Here is a 16,634-nt window from a genome sequence, read left to right as displayed (position 1 = left end):
AACATCTTTTCACATGCATTAGTCACATCGCTTTAATCACTTAAGCTTATCAATTAAGGCCAAAATCTTTAACACCTCAGTTCTATCATTCCACCTGTTAGTTTTTATTTTATTTCTATAGGGTTAGTTTACAAAGTAAAACAACATGAGATACAAAAGCTACATAATTTTGGAAGAATGGCAGGCTTCTGCTTCAGAGCTTGTCCCATCTAGAGCCCCCAGGGAATAGCCCTGTCACCCTCCTCCAGGCCAACCCGAACCTAGGCTGCACCCAGAATTCCTTCCCATCCAAAATACCATCATTAGGGAAAAACAGGCAGCTTCAGCACAATCATCCAGGCATCCTCGAGGAAGAGAGCCTGAGAGCCAGCCTTTGCCCTCTTTTTATTTTAAATCTTCTGGCTCATAATTCTATATGCTCCAGAGGCATTCAGCTTCTCAGCCAATCCTGTCCTAAACTGTTTACCACTGCCTCGGGCAGCCTCCTTCTATGGCCCCTTCCTACTCCTCCCCAGTGATCTGATCAGATCTTTCTGTATTATCATTATGTATTGTCCTTTGGTTTTTTTTTTTTTTTTTTTTTTTACTATAGCCTTTGCTTTAAAATCTATTTGTCAGGTAAAAGTATTGCTACTCCAGCTTTTTTATTTCTTTTCCATTTGCATGAAATATCTTTTTCTATCCCTTTACTTTTAGTCTTCATGTATCTTTCATTCTAAGGTGGGCCTCTTGTAGACTGCACATATATGACTCTTGCTTCCTTATCCATTCAGCTACCTGACTGGAGCATTTAATCCATTTACATTAAAGAGATTATTGATAGGTACAGTATTCCCATTTTACTTTTTCACTGTGTTCTAGGGTTTTTTTGTTGTTGTTGTTGTTATTCTTGTTTGTTTTTCTTCTTGTACTACTTCCTAAAGCAAGCCCTTTAACATTTCTTATAATACTGGTTTGGTAGTAACAAACTCCTTTAGCTCTATTTCTCCTTTGAATTTAAATGATAGCCTTGGTGGGTTAAGTAGTCTTGGTTGTAGGTCTTGCTTTTCATCAGTTTGAATATTTCATGACAGCCCTTTCTGGCCTGAAATGTTTCTGTTGAAAAATCAACTAAAAGTCTTATGATAACTCCCTTGTAAGTATTTAAGTGCTTTTCTCTTGCTGTTTTTAAGATTCTGTCTTTGTCTTTAGTTTTTTCATTTTAATTATGATGAGTCTTGTGTGCCTCTTTGGTTCTCTTGTTCTGGACTCTGTGCTTTCTGGACTTGAACATGTTTTTTCTTCACCAGGTTAGGAAATTTCTTTGTTATTATTTCTTTGAATAGGTTCTTTGATCCCTTTCTCTCTCTCTTCTCCTTTTTGCATCTCTAAAATGTGGATGTTGTTATGCTTCATGTTGTCCCAACAATATTCCCTTAAACTATCCTTATTCTTTTTCTTTTTTTTCTTTTTGATGCTCTAATTGGGTGTTTTTTCCTACCTTGTCTTCCAAATCACTGTTAAATCCTCTGCTTCATCCAACCTACTTTTTATTCCTTCCAGTGTATTCTTGATGTCAGATGTGGTATTCATTTCTGACTCGCTCTTTTTCATAGTTTCTATGTCCTTTTTCATGCTATTGTACTTCTCACTAAGTTCCTTGAGCATCCTTATAACTATTATTTTGAATTCTATATCTGATATATTGCTTGACTGCATTTTGTTTATCTCTATTTTTCTGGCGATTTCTCCTGTTTTTTCATTTGGAGCTTATTTGTTGGTCTCCCCATTTTGAATGTCTCTTCATATTTGTTTCTATGTATTAGATAAATCTGCTAAGACTCCCAGTTTTCAGTGGGTGGCCTCATGTAGTAGGTGTTTCTTGGGGCCCAGTGGTGCAGTCTCCTTTATCTCCTCAGCAGGGTGCTCTAAGAACGTCACTTGAGTAGATTATCTGGGCCATCTTGTAATTGAGTCTTGATTGCTGTTGGCCCATTTGTGCATGGGATTGACATCAGGCTGGCTAACTGTGAGTCTCAACCCCAAATATGGTATGCCAGCTGCGGCTGTGCAGGTGCCAACAAAAAAAGGAAAGGAAAGAAAACAGAGAAAAAGAAAAAGACAAAGAAAAAACAAAAGAAAAAATAAATAAAAGAAGAAAGCCAAATTTGCTTCAGCAGAGTTTAGTGCTTACTGCAATCTCCCTTTAGATATGCTGTTTGTAAAGTTTATTGGAGGTGCTGTTTGAAGCTGGCCACTTCTTGTGTTGGGTCTGGTCCTCCTGGGAAGGACCCTGGTGCAGAACAGTGTCAGACACTTTCTGTGCCTTGTTTTTGGCAACTTGTTTAAAGCTACAAGCAATCAGTCCAGTTTGTGGCTGCCTCTGCTGGGCTTGGGTGCTCATAGGAAGGACCAAGGTATGCACCAAAGCCAGCTTTTAACAGTTCTGGGCCCAGAGGCAGGTCAGTAAAAATCCCAGGGCACCTTGGGATCCTCTTTGGCCTGCCTTTGCCTGTCAGTTGCCTATTAGATTCTTTCATTGAAAAAACCTCTGGTGGAATTGATAGGATGGGGTTAGTAGCTCTCCCATGAGGTGGAGGTATTGCTCAGGCTTCAGGAAATGTGATGATGAGGTACCCACCCCAGAGCCACATGCTTGAGTCTGTTCCAGACTTTTCCCTCACCTCAGCAAGGTGGAGCTCTTTGTAGCTGGACTGATGGGGACTATGGAGCCCAAAGGTTGGGTCTGCTGGAAGCAGGGAGGTTGGTGCTATTGGATCTCCCATGAGAAGGAAGCACCAGTCAGGTTCACAGGAAAGTAGAGGAAGTGGCTCTGTCCTAAAGTCTGTTAGTGATAGTCCCCTGAGAATGTCCAGATTTCTACAGTCCAGCCTTTGTTGCTAACTCCTCAGCAGGGCTTAAGCTCCCCAGGGCATGAGGGATTCCAAGGGTGGGATAATTGCTTTCCCTCAGCCTCATGCCACTCTGAGGGGAGTGCTCTGCCCAAGAGAGTTGGTGACTACAGTATTGGAGAATGACTCAGTACAGGGACCCTGGCAGCTGTCCCCCCAACCTCCTCCCCAAAGCCTCAAATCCCAGACTTTTTCAGGCAATAATAGTCCATACTGCCCTCCTTCTGCCAGAGCCCAAGTTGAGTGGCCATGGAAACAATGTTGTGCATTGGCCTTTTAAGAGTCCTTATGTCTCCAGCAGATTCCATAGTTCCCTAGCAAATAGAAACTCCCCTGCTTTTCACAGCTATATGTCATGTGGGTGCCTCTTTCTGGTTCTGGTACTCTGCGCTGGGGACAAGGTTTGAGGTTTAAGCTTCAAACTTCTCAAGGGGACCCTCCCCACCACTCAGATATCTATCTCTCTGGAACCTCAGCCACCATCTGTGGGAACGGGGCAGCCCTTTTTTCATCTCCACCCTTCCTACCAGTTTTGACGTGGCTTCCTCTGTAAATCCTTATAAGAGGTTATAAGAATCCTCTTAAGCTAGTCCTTAGTTGGTTATTCATAATGATTGTTCTTTATTTTTCTATTTCTTTTTTTAATTTAACATTTATTGTATTTTTTACATTACCTTTTAGTCCCCTTATACCCTTTCCACCCAGCATCACCACACTTTTGTCCATGTCTTTGAGTCCTTTCCCTTTTTTTGTTCAATCTGAAGGAAACCAAAATGCTAATTTGAAAGAACATAAGCACCCCCAAGTTCATTGCAGCATTATTTACAATCACCAAGATATGGAAGTAGCCCAAGTGCCCATCAATAGAGTAGATAAAACAACTACAGGACATTTACACAATGAAATACTACATGGCCATGAAAAACATGATGATTTTTCTTTAATTTAGTTGTATGAGGGACTTCTGGTCAAGACAGCAGTGTAAAGAGACATGGCTCACCTCTTTGCACAACCACATCAAAATTACAACTAAAATATAGAACCACCACCACACAGAACTTTTAGAAATTGAATTGAATAGAAGCCTGATAACTACAGAATTAAAGAAACCACATCCATCCAGACTGGTGGGAGGGGTGCAGATGTGTCGGGGAGGGATGGTCCCTCACCCACATGTGGTCTCTCAGGAGTGAGGAGTCCCAGCCCAGGATTCCAGTGCCAGGAATATAAGCCCCTACAACCTCTGGTTGCAAAAATCAGCAGGGATTGAGTCGGTGGAAGAAACTTCTGGAGCCCCAAGAAGTTTTTCTTAAAGAAGCCACACATAGACTCACCTACTCAGACTCACTCCCTCTGAGCTCCAGCACTGGGGTAGCAGCTTGAAAGGTACCAGTGGCTTAAAAGGAGGAACTGAAATGTCTGGCATCAAGGTGAGCAGAGGCCATTGTCCCTTTTCTAAACCCTTGCCCCACAGAATCAGAAGGCTGGTGCCATATCTGAGACTCCATCAACCTGGCTAACACTGTTTGAGCCACCTTGGAAATCCCCAGAGACTCCTCCTCATCCAATTTACAGGCCAATCCAAGCATTTTTTCAATATGAATGGCTAGTCTTGGCTCACGCTTCACAAATTCCTAAATCCTATCAAACAAGCAACAGCTGGCCTCAATGAGCCCCAGGCCCAGCACTAGCAGCATCCAGCCAAGATTCACAGCACGGCTTCACCAGGACAAGCAGAAGCCACCCCAGATTGCTTTATAATTCAGGCAGGGATGTTCCCCAGGCAAAACACAGGTGGAGGCTGACCTTGGCATCAAGTGGACAGCTGTGCATGGTGTCAGCATCACCACCCTGCTCCTGCACCACTGATCCTTTGTGGAGTGCATAAGTTGATAGTCAGTGGTTATAGCCAATCCTTGCAGCTGAGTGGCCTGGGTAAATCCTTCCTATTGATCTGCCAACAGCAATCAAGCCTCAACTACAAGAAGAGGGTGTAGTCAGCTCACACAAAGGACACATCTCAAGTATGTAAATTAGTTAATAGGGGAGGCTGTGCCACTGGGCCCTACAGGACACCTACTACATTAGGCCACACTACCAAGACATGGATTCAAAGCAGCTCTACCTAATCCGTAGGAAAAAACACAGGGAGGCTGCCAAAATGAGGACACAAAGAAACATGGCCCTAATGAAAAAACAGATCAAACAGCAAAAAAAGAGCTAAACAAAATGGAGATAAGCAATCTATCAGATAAAGAGTTCAAAACACTGTTTATAAGGATGCTCAAGGAGCTCAGTGAGGACTTCAACAGCATTTAAAAAAAAATCCAGTCAGAAATGAAAGAAACACTCATTGAAATAAAGAGTAATGTACAGGGACACAACAGTAGAGTGGATGAAGCTGAGAATCAAATCAATGACTTGGAACATAAGGAAGAAAAAACAACCAATCAGAACAAGAAGTAAAAAGAATCCAAAAAAATGAGGATAGTATAAGTAGCCTCTAGGACAACATCAAGATTCTAACATTCACATCATAGGGGTGCCAGAAGAAGAAGAGAAAGCAAGAAATTGGAAATATATTTGAAAAAATAATGAATGAAAACTTCCTTTATCTGGTGAAGGAAATGGACATGAAAGTCCAGGAAGCACAGAGAGTCACAAAGAAAACGGACCCAAACAGGACCCCACCAAGGCACATCATAATTAAAATGCCAAAGATTAAAGATAAGAGAGAATCTTAAAAGCAGCAAGAGAAAAGCAGTTAGTGATTTCCAGGGGAGTTCCCATAAGACTATCAGCTGATTTCAAAAAAGAACATTTGTAGGCTAGATACGATTGGCAAGAAGTGTACAAAGTCATGAAAAGCTGGGAACTAAGATTGTTCTACCCAGCAAAGCTATCATTTAGAATCAAAGAGCAGATAAAGAGCTTCCTAGACAAGAAAAAATAAAGCAGTCCATCTTCACCAAACCATGATTACATTAAATGTAAACAGGACTTATTCAAGAAAAAGATCAAAACTATAAACAATAATATGGCAAAAAAAAAAAAAAAACATATCTATCAACAACTGAATCTAAATACCAAACTAAGAAAACAAGAAGAACAGAGCCTAATGGATGCAGAGAGTATTTTGATGATTCCCTGATGGGAGAGGTGTATGGGGGAATGGGTGAAGATGGGACGGGGGGGAATCAAAATGGTGGAGGAGTGAGTGGAAGTCACACTGACCTCCTCCCAGGACCAACCTGGAATTACAACTAAATTGTGGAGCAATCACCTGGAACAAACAACTGAACAATAGCAAGAGAGGAACCTTATAACCTTAGACAGAGAGAAGAATCAGCTTTAGCAAACCTGACTGGTAAGGAGTGTGGTAGAGACTAGAGAAGGCAGGTAGGGTGCCCACGGGAGGCAACACCAGAAGGATATTTAAATGGCCCGTTGGGTCCCCAAGAAGAGCAGGATCAAAACCGTACACAGAGATCTCCGGCCTATAGCACCAGAGCCCAAAAAGTACACAGATAACAGCCAGCTGCAAAAGCGGCAGGGTTGTTCTCTGTCAGAGACAGGCAACTGGAGACTCAAAGAGCCTTTAAAAAGGCCCACCATAATTTTTAGTTGCAGCCATTTATGCTGGACTCCAGCAGATAAGGGCATTGAGTGGGCTGGAATGCCAGGGAAGAAACTGGGGCGGGGGGAGCAGCTTTGAGGAGAGAACTGAGAGAGTAGTGAGAGGGATCCCGGTGCTGACTCATCCCCAATGTGGCAGAACCCATCTTGCTCATGCAGACCATTCCCCTGAGCGGCAACAGCCTAAGGGGACACAATAGCCCTGCCCCCTGGAGGGACTCGGCCCTGGTCTAGCTGTGCTAAAGCCTGACTGCTGAGTACAGAGTGGCAGCCATAAATAGTAGATCTCTGGCTAAAGGGGGCACAGAGTAGTGTAGAGACTCTTGGGGAGAGACTGGAGACAGAGGCTTGGGGAAAGAACGGAGAGAATACTTGACAGGATCCTGGTGCTAACTCCTCCCCTATAGGTCAACAGCCATCTGGCTCAGGCAGACCACTCACCTGAGCAAAAGCAGCATGAGAGGAAACAATAAACCAGCGTCCATGAGAGACTCTGTCCCGCCCTGTGGTGTCTAAGCCAGCCTGCTGAGTGCAGAGCGACTAGATTAACAGCTCAAAGAGACAGCCACAGACAGTAGATTCCTGGAAGTCTCAAATAGACTGCCTAAGGTCAGACAAGGTCAACAGCTGACACCATCAGAGGCAGATCCAGAAAGAAAAAAACAGCTGTCTCCTATCATAGAAGTTCGCACCACAAAGTCAGGAAGTCAAGACAAATCAATTTAAGAAGCAGAAGCAAAAAAAGAAGAGTCTCACAAACAGGAAAACAAAGAAACACACCTCAATCAAAGGGAAAAGAGGAGTACCCAGAAAGAGAACTAAATGAAACAGAGGCAAGTAAACTCTCAGATATTGAGTTCAAAACAACTGTTCTAAGGAAGCGCTAAATGAGCTCAATGAGCTCAGAGAGAACTTCAAAAAACGATGGGAAAACTACGAGAAACTTACTACTAACTATATCGGCATGAAAATGGACATAGAAACTATCGTCAAGAGACAAGAGGAAATGAAGAATACAATTTCTGAATTGAAGAACACAGTAGGAAAAATCAAAAGCAGGCTAGATGAAGCAGAGGATTAAATCAGCAAGCTGGAGGATAAGGTAGAAAAAAGCTCCCAGAAAGAGCAAGAAGATGAAAAAAGACTCAAACAGAATGAAGAGGCATTTAGGGAAATGCAGGACAACCTGAAATGTAATAATATCTGTATAATAGGGAAACCAGAAGGAGAAGAGTAGCAAAGGATAGAGAACCTTTTTGAAAAAGTAATGATGGAAAACTTCCCTAATTGGAGGAAAGAAAAAGTCACATAAGTCCAGGAAGCACAGAGGGTTCCATTCAAGAGGAACCCAATGAGGCCCACTCCAAGACATATCATCATTGAATGGCAAATATCAAAGACGAACAGAGAATCCTATAGGGGGCAACGCAGAAAGAGGTAGTAACATATAAGGGATCCCCAGTATGGCTAGCAGCTGACTTCTCAACAGAAACACTACAAGCCGGAAGGGAATGGCAAGAAATATTCCAAGTAACAAAAAACAAAGGCCTGCAACCAAGACTGCTCTACTCAGGAAGACTCAATTAAAATGGAAGGCAAAATAAGGAGTTTCCCAGTCAAAAGAAGGCTAAAAGAATACATCTCCACCAAACCAGCATTACAAAATAAACTAAAAGGACTGTTTTAAGAAGATGAAGAAAAATAGTCTATGAATACCCAGTTACTTTCACAGTCACCAATATTTGATATAACCAATTATTTAATAGTTATTAATCTGAGTGTGACAATGATGTGTTATTTTAATTGTGACTTTATTATTTGTTGAAACTAAGCCTGTTTTTGTATATTTATTGCCTATTTCTATTATTTTTAAAAGTGCTTTAAATGACTTTTTGGTATTCTTTATCCATTTTTTGATTAAGTGTTCATAGAATTTTTTCCCCAAAAAAACAACAGAAAACTATTAACCTTTTTATAGATGTGTTGCAAGTACTTTCCTATTCTATTACTTGTCCTTTAACTTTTCTTATATGTATTTTAATATATAGTCTTAAATGTTTAGTATGGTCAAAATTTCAATATCTTACTTTATAGCTTCTGGGTTTGAATATGTTACTTCAGGGTAAGAAAAGTATTATTTTGTATTTTTTCCTAAAATTCCTTAGATTTTACATATGGATTTTTAACTCATCTGACTATTTTTTATATAATGGGTGAAATAGGGCTCAATATTTGTTTTATTTCAAGTAACAGTGGTCCATGTACCTTATTTGTTGAATAAGCCTTATTTCCTCCATTGATTTGAAACATCAATTGAATCATATATTACATTGTTAGACAGACATATACATTTGTTTCTAGAATGCTCATTTTATTTCATCAATCTACTTGATTATTTCTGTGCTGGTGTCATGTTGTTTTAATTGCTGAGGCTATATAATGGATTTAAAATTTTTAATATTTTATAATGGATTTTGACATTTCAAAAAAATAAATAAGTAAAGTCAATCTGTATTTTAAAAAAAAGAAAGAAAGAAGGAACTCCTACCTTTTGTGACAACATGGATGGGACTAGAGACTGTTTTGCTAAGTGAAATAAACCAGCTGGTAAAAGACAAATAGCATATGATCTCACCTATAAGTGGCATCTATTCAACAAAATAAACTAACGAACAAAATAAACCACAGGCATGGGAACATGGAGCAGACTGAACGTGACCAGAGGAGATTGGGAAAGAGGACAATGAAGGAAAGAAAGAGGAGGGACTCGACAAAGAACATGTATGAATGACCCATGGACATGGACAACAGAGTGGGAATTAACTGTGGGCGAGGGAGTGGGCTGGGATGGGTGGAAGAGGGCAAAGGGGGAAAAATTGAGACAACTGTAATAGAATAAACATGATTTAAAAATAAATAAATAAATAAAAATTTTAAAAGAAGAGGTGAGGAGATTAAGAAGTATGAATAGGTAGTGGCAGAACAGCTATTGGGATGTAAAGTACAGTATAGGAAATGGACTATTCAAAGAATTTATATGTGTGACCCCTGGACATGAACATTGGTGGGAGCATTGGCTGAGGGGGTGGCGGGGGATGCCAGTGGAGGGGGGCATAGGAGACAAATCAGGACAACTGTAATAGCATAATCAATAAAATATAATTTGAAAAAATTTAGTTTCCAGTGTTGTTCTGGGAGAGAGTATAACATCCACGTATTCTGCTGTCATCTTAAAATCAAAATATTAACATTATTAATTTATAGTGAGAAACGTGACCGAACATGTTTTGGATATTTTTGAAATCTTGGTTTAATATTGTACAATAGAGTAATTCAAATGTCTCCTTCTAAGTTTTAAATGGTATTTCAATGTTGGAAATACTTTCTCACGGGATAACATCATTTAAAATGAATAATATTTCTCCCTCATTGCATGCATTTATTCTATCATTATACTCACCTTTCAATATCTTCTAGAAATTATGCAAAAACTTGTTACAATTACTCTGTAATATTTTATCCTCCTATATTATTATTTTTATGAAGCAATATAATAATATTCTTATCCAAATGTAAGAATTTGATTCAATTCTCCTTGTGGTTGAAGGATTTGTTGAAGATTTTAAGATTGCATAGGAAAAAGAATATGTGGAAACTGAGAACATAAGTGAACCTGTAAGAGAGGTCTATAAAGTTATTTTTCATGTAAAAATTAAAATAGTGCATAACAAATAGATCATAGAGAGTCACTAGTGTTAAGTTTCTTGAGAGGCAAGAACCACATGTTTTTTAATGAAATCATTTTTAATTGTTATTCCATTACAGTTGTTCTAATTTTTCCTCTTTTGCCCTCCTCCACCCATCCCACACCTTACGCCCCCAGTCAATTCCCACACTGTTGTCCATGTCCATGGGTCATTCATACATTATCCTATAGTATTTCAATCACTTTTCTAGAAAACAATAATATTTAGTTTAACATGTGACCTATAAAACAGAAACTTTTAAAACAGAATAGAAAATTTGCAATTCTAAGATTTTTTAATGTGCAAGTTTCAAGGTATTTATGTACATGTTTTCACCGTTAAAATCATGTTAGTTATGGGAATATTTCTAATATCAATTTTCATATAGTTCTATTTTCTTACCATGAATTTTTTTCAAAAGTAGTAATTATTTTGCTGTTTAAAATATCATTCTAATCTTGGAGAGACAGATAATAATGATTTTAAAAATATACCTGTTAGATAAAAAAATGATGATAAGCATATCCTCAAATTTAAAACACTTTTTTCCCCCCAAAAATGAACTTCCCCATAAAATAACCAGTAAAAGTGTAGAACAAAGTATTCTCATAGCTACTCTCCATCTTACAAAAAGCAGTGCAAAGATTCTGTGTTAAGATCATGGTTTTGGGGGTTTTTTTTAATGAAATTAACAGCTTGGATGTAATATAACATATGTATAGAATAGGCTAATCTCAGCTGATCTGGATTGATGACATGCTTATTTCCCAAGGTACCTGGAGCACCATTAGTGACTCTTGTCCAATGCTATGGAATATATTAAGTAGTATACATGATACTATGTAACCATAGGCCTATGAGTTGTTTTAGAATAAACATATGAACTTGCCAACATTTTTTTAGGAATAATAATTAGATTTATAATTTGTACCACCTGACTTTGCTGGAGCTTGGGTGTGAAGATTAAAGGGTGAGAGGGAGATCAATTGCCTCACATAGCTGGGATGTGCCTACATGTGACCAGCTTTATATGAGAAGCAACTAACAGCCCTTGAGCTTCCTGGTACCTGTGGTAGTTGGAGAGCCAGAGATAAAGCATGTCCTACATGACCCAAAAATGAGAGAACAAAGAAGTAATTGAGGACACTGCTGCTGATAAACATACAAGCATTAACAAAGCATAGTATCTTTCTCATTTTTCAGGTAAGAAACACAATTAGAAATAACCAACTTCTTTTTCCGTTACCTCACAGATTATTTTTTCACACCTCAGGAAAGGTATACATAACACATTGAGAACAACTGGATATAAACTGGAGGTGTTCAGAAAATATCTGAGTAGGAAATAGAGATTTGCATATAATCAGCATATTAAAGACATAACAATAAAAGAGATGACCAAAAGAGTGTGTCATTTGAGAAAGTGAGCACCGAAGAGGGTGAAGTAGGAGTGTTAACATTTTGGAACACATGAAAAGAAGCTCACGAAGGAAGGAGGAGGGGAGCCAAAACACGGTGACATCATAGAAATCAAAGGAGCAATAGTTAATATTGCCAAGTGCTACAAAGTGGGCAAATAAAAAAGGAAATGGTCAAATAAATGTGGACTGAACAACAAAGAAATCAGTGTTGACATCATGAGAGTTTTTAGTGGAATGGTCTGGAGAAAGTCACTCAAAAAATACAAGTTATGAAGTGAAGGCAAAGAGAACCTTTGGAAACTTAAGGGTGAAGGAATGTAGAAAGAGTAGGGACAGTTGCAAGGGAATGTGGGTGGTGAAGTGCTGGTCTTACTCTTTTTTCAATAAGGTGGAAAATGTTTGACTCTAAAAATGCCGATTTTTACAAGAGGTCAGAGGTTGATGAAATAGTAGTCCTTGAGGAGCTAGGAGGGCACAGGTGGAAGGAACAGCCTCAGATGAGAGTAAGGGCACCTTCCAGTACGACTGGAGGAAAAATTACAATGTCTTTCTCCATCCCCTTTTCCTCTATTTTATTTATTTAAATATATTATGCTTTCAGTGACTCTTTTAGCATCTTTACACAAATTATTTCTATTACAAGTATCTTGGAAGTTCCTTACAGTCCAAAAGTGTTACCATTTAAAAATCTACTTCCATAAACTATTTTTTAATCCAGTCAATCCATAATCACAACTATTTTAAAATTTATATAAAATGCAAGAAAAATATTAAAGCATTCAGTTTATATTCATATAAATGGTCCCAGATAAAGTAACACATCTTATTTACAATCATATTTTTTGGGCTAAATCATTTCAGATGTCAATGGAAAGAAATCCATACATTTCTGTCCTATTTAGTACTTTGTCCTTTCATGATCCTGTCTTTTTCATTCTATGATATTTATATAATATGTAACATATCTATCAGAAGTACCTTCACTAAACCTTCATTTATATTTATACTATTTAATGGAAACACAAATGTTACTAACCGAAAATGGTCAGCTAGACTTGGTTCAGGTAGGAGTTCAGATTTCTACCTCTTTTTATCTGAAGGTGAAAACGTTAGGATATTTGTCAATTTATTTTCCACTTATTTACTCATTGGCAAATATTTATTGAACAACAAGGTATTGTACTAGAGCCTGAAGTCACAGAAAGAAATATCCCTTAATTTCTTCCATGATCTCACTGTCTGGTACTATGCCTTAGCATGCCAAAGGAAAGGTGCTATGATAGTTATATGCAGGATAACAGGGAAGTTGGTTAAAGGGAAGGTTTATAACCCAGTCTGGAGGTAGGAAAGGAGCATCACGAAATTCTGATATGTGAACCTTTCTAAAGGATAAATAGTAGTTAGTAATTACTCTTTCTGCTCTCTATAAAGGATCAGAGGCATTGTGCAGAAAGTAAGGTAGAACTGAGCATGGAGCATAAAGAAAGGAAGTTGGGGATAAATGGGGCACAGGGAGAAAGACAACTTTAAGGTGGAGAAAACAGTCATAGGGGGATGAAAGAGCTTAACATATAGGGTGAACTGCGAATGTGATGCTCTCCTGAAATGAAGGATCTGTGTGGGATCATGATGCATTTGGCAATGCAAGCTGGGCCTGGAACACAAAAGTTCCCGTAAGTATGATAATAGATTGAGCTTTATATGACAACAGGGTGAAGCATCTCAAAGTACAAAGTGGGAAGATTTACAACAGATGGATGGCATAAAAATGTCTTAGCTTTTGAAAAACCACTGTGACGTTAGTGTGACAATTGGAGAAAATGTGGTTTGGGATGTGAAACAGGAGACGATGAGATAGAAGGCTGCTGAAGCAACCCAGGAGAGCTGGGCTGAAGGCCTAAGTGAAGGCAAAAACCACTGGTAAAGGGAAGACGAGAAAACTTTTGAGATATTTGGGTTGTTATCAACAAGACTTGGGGAGAGACTCTTTGTAGGCATAAACAAGGAAAAACCACAGAAAACTCCTAAGTTTCAGGTGTGGGTAAGTGAATGATGCCTTTCACATGAATGGGGTGGGGGGTGGTAAATGGAGGACCAGACCTGGAGGAAAGGCCATGGTTCAAGTTGGTAGGATAATAAGGTGGAAGGAGGAGACTCATGACTATTGACAATTAAATCGGGATTATTATGATCCACAACATCGGTGAATCCCAAGAGAACAATTAGTAGGGCAAAGCCCTTCTACACCATAGCATTGTTACAGAACCAGCCCATTTGGGAGCCAAGATACTGTTAACAAAACTGGCGTCCCCACCCCAGGGTCTTTCTGTACTATGGTTCTTCTCACCTGCCACCAGGTAGGAATTGTGGCTCTCAATGCCAGAGTTTGGTAAAAAGGAAAGGAACTATTTATTTAAAAGTTATACAGGTCTAGAGTAATTGCAGAATGTCACCATTAAATCCCAAAGTCCCTTTAAAACACCCACAAATACACACAGTCCTGCCTTCCCTTGCCAAACCAGGCCAGTCAGGGGTACCATACGCCAGGAAAAGAAATAGAAGTCTGTAACTCAGCTAGGCTTCTATTCTTAATCCAAAACCTCATCCTCCTGGTGGGCCAGTGGGAGTCCTTCTGCAATCTTTCAAACCACTGAGAGAGAGCTCCGCATGGCTTCTACATCTTACTGTCCCGCTCCCTAAGCCATGTGGTCAAGAGAGCCCCTCTCCACTCCCAAAACCGTGTAGTTAAGCCTGGCATGGCTGCTGTGCCTGGGTTTAAGTCCCAGCATGGATCTTCCTCTGGAACCCCATTTCCAACTCCTTCCACCTGCTACACCTGCTAGCACTCCTGTATTCTCTGCCTTTCTTGGCTGCCATAGTTATTCCAGACAGACATGGCCCTGTGTTGTGGAACAAACCATCCCCAAGCTCTTGCACAGGTGCTGTAACCAGGGGAACCGACTCCCAGTTATATCATGGGTCAAAGTCACGCCCACCTCCCTAGCTAACCTGCTGTTATTGATATGCAAATTAACTCTCAATCCCTGTACTGCTGCTTTTCCCAGCTCCCAAACTAGGCTTCTGTGGGGGGCGTCCTGGGGCCTGTCAGCCAAACCCCATTACAGCATTAGCATGTTCAAGATCAACCTTGCTCTTTGTGTTCAATAATTTGTGAATAAATAATGCTGATTACATACATTAAGTCCTTTTTTAAATCTTCATCCAAGGATATATATATTTTTTATTTTAGAGAGAGAGAGAAACATTGATCAGTTGCCTCCTGCATGTGCCTCAACCTGAAATCGAACCCACAACCTAGGTATGTGCCTTGACTAGGAATTGAACTCATAACATTTTGATGTACAGGGTGACACTCCAATCAGCTGAGCCACCTGTCCAAGAAAAGGTCTTTTTTGGCTAATCTGCCACCTGCTCCAACACACACATTTTCTATGAAATTCCCATGAGACAATATTTTATAGTGGTGGTCTTTGTGACCTTAGGCAAGTTATTTAACCCCTCTGCACTCCAGTATCTTTACTGGAAATAATAATGGAACCTATTTAATCTCTTCTGTGAGGATTCAATGACTTAAAACATAGAAAAGGCTTAAAATAGGCTTCAGCTTATGGTGAACATTCAATAATTGTTATCAATTGCCATGCAGAACTAAAACTCTAAAATATTTTGACTAGTAATCCTGTATGAAAGTCCAGTTTATCTAAAACTTGCAAAATTATCTTTTCACAAAAATTCCTATCACTGTTAAATAAGAAGTGAATGAAGATGGTAGAGAAAGGATGCTAGGCAGACAAGTGTGGGCATGGGGAAGGAAGAATTACATGACTAAAATGTTTTCAGATGATGGATACTGATATGCTATTACACTGATGATTCAGTGAGTGACTGCTAAATGAAAACAAAAATTTGATTGTAGTGTCTGTATGTAGGTCATCTTAGCACTATTATAACATCTGAGACAAATTGCACAACCCACAGAAAAGGTCAGGAATATCTGTGACATGTTTTTATATTTTGTTATATATTATATTTCTGTGGCTCCCACCAAGATGCAGTAACAAAGACCAGATTTAACCTACTCCCTGAAACAATAAAAAAACTGACAAAATACATGTAATGATGGTTTTAAAGACACTGGATGGACATCAAGCAAAGAAGGATAGTTATCAATGAAAGATGGGAAACAAATGAGATGAGCCCTATAATTGCCCCATCTTACTACCTCCTAAAAGTTTGAAACATCAGAAAAAGGAATCCAAACAGAACCAGCAGAATCCCTGTGTTGAGGAGGCTGAATTGATAATCTAAGCAGATAAAATTTGCACGGCATGGTAACAGAAAGTAAATGGAAAAACAGAGAGAGAACTCCAGGCATCTACAGAGCACCCCACTACCCTTATGAGTCTAGGGAAGGATACATATAAGATTAGTGGAAATTGTAATCAGTGCTCACACAGGATTGGAAATAGTGCATATTCCCGCCAGACAGATTGAAGAACATAATAATAATTTAAGGGACTCTAGCTGTATATTACTCAAGATCTTGCCTGAATAATAGGGAAAATATAGCTCTAGATTGAAAACTGCTCTGGATCTGCCTAACAAATCTTAAAAACAACACCTAAAAGGATCAAACTGCATCCCAGAAGATAGCTCAAGAATATTTATAAAAAAACAAAAAATATCCAATATCTAACCAGGTAAAACTTACAATGAATGGCATCAAATTAAAAATTGTCAAAGGAACATATATCAAGGACTCATGGACAAAGCCAAAGTGGGGAAGGATTGAGGGAGGGAGGTGGGGGAAGGGGACAGGGGAAAGTGGTGGTGGGAAGGTGGAGACAAATGTATTTGAACCAAATAAATAAATAAAAATTGTTAGACATGAAAAGCAAGAAAATATAACCCACAATGAA

This window comes from Pteronotus mesoamericanus, unplaced genomic scaffold (assembly GCF_021234165.1).
Source record: "Pteronotus mesoamericanus isolate MK-2021 breed Mesoamerican mustached bat unplaced genomic scaffold, CSHL_Meso_final scaffold_85, whole genome shotgun sequence".
Taxonomy (NCBI): Eukaryota; Metazoa; Chordata; class Mammalia; order Chiroptera; family Mormoopidae; genus Pteronotus; species Pteronotus mesoamericanus.
The sequence above is the reverse complement of the archived record's forward strand: the minus strand, read 5'-3'. Positions refer to the sequence as shown.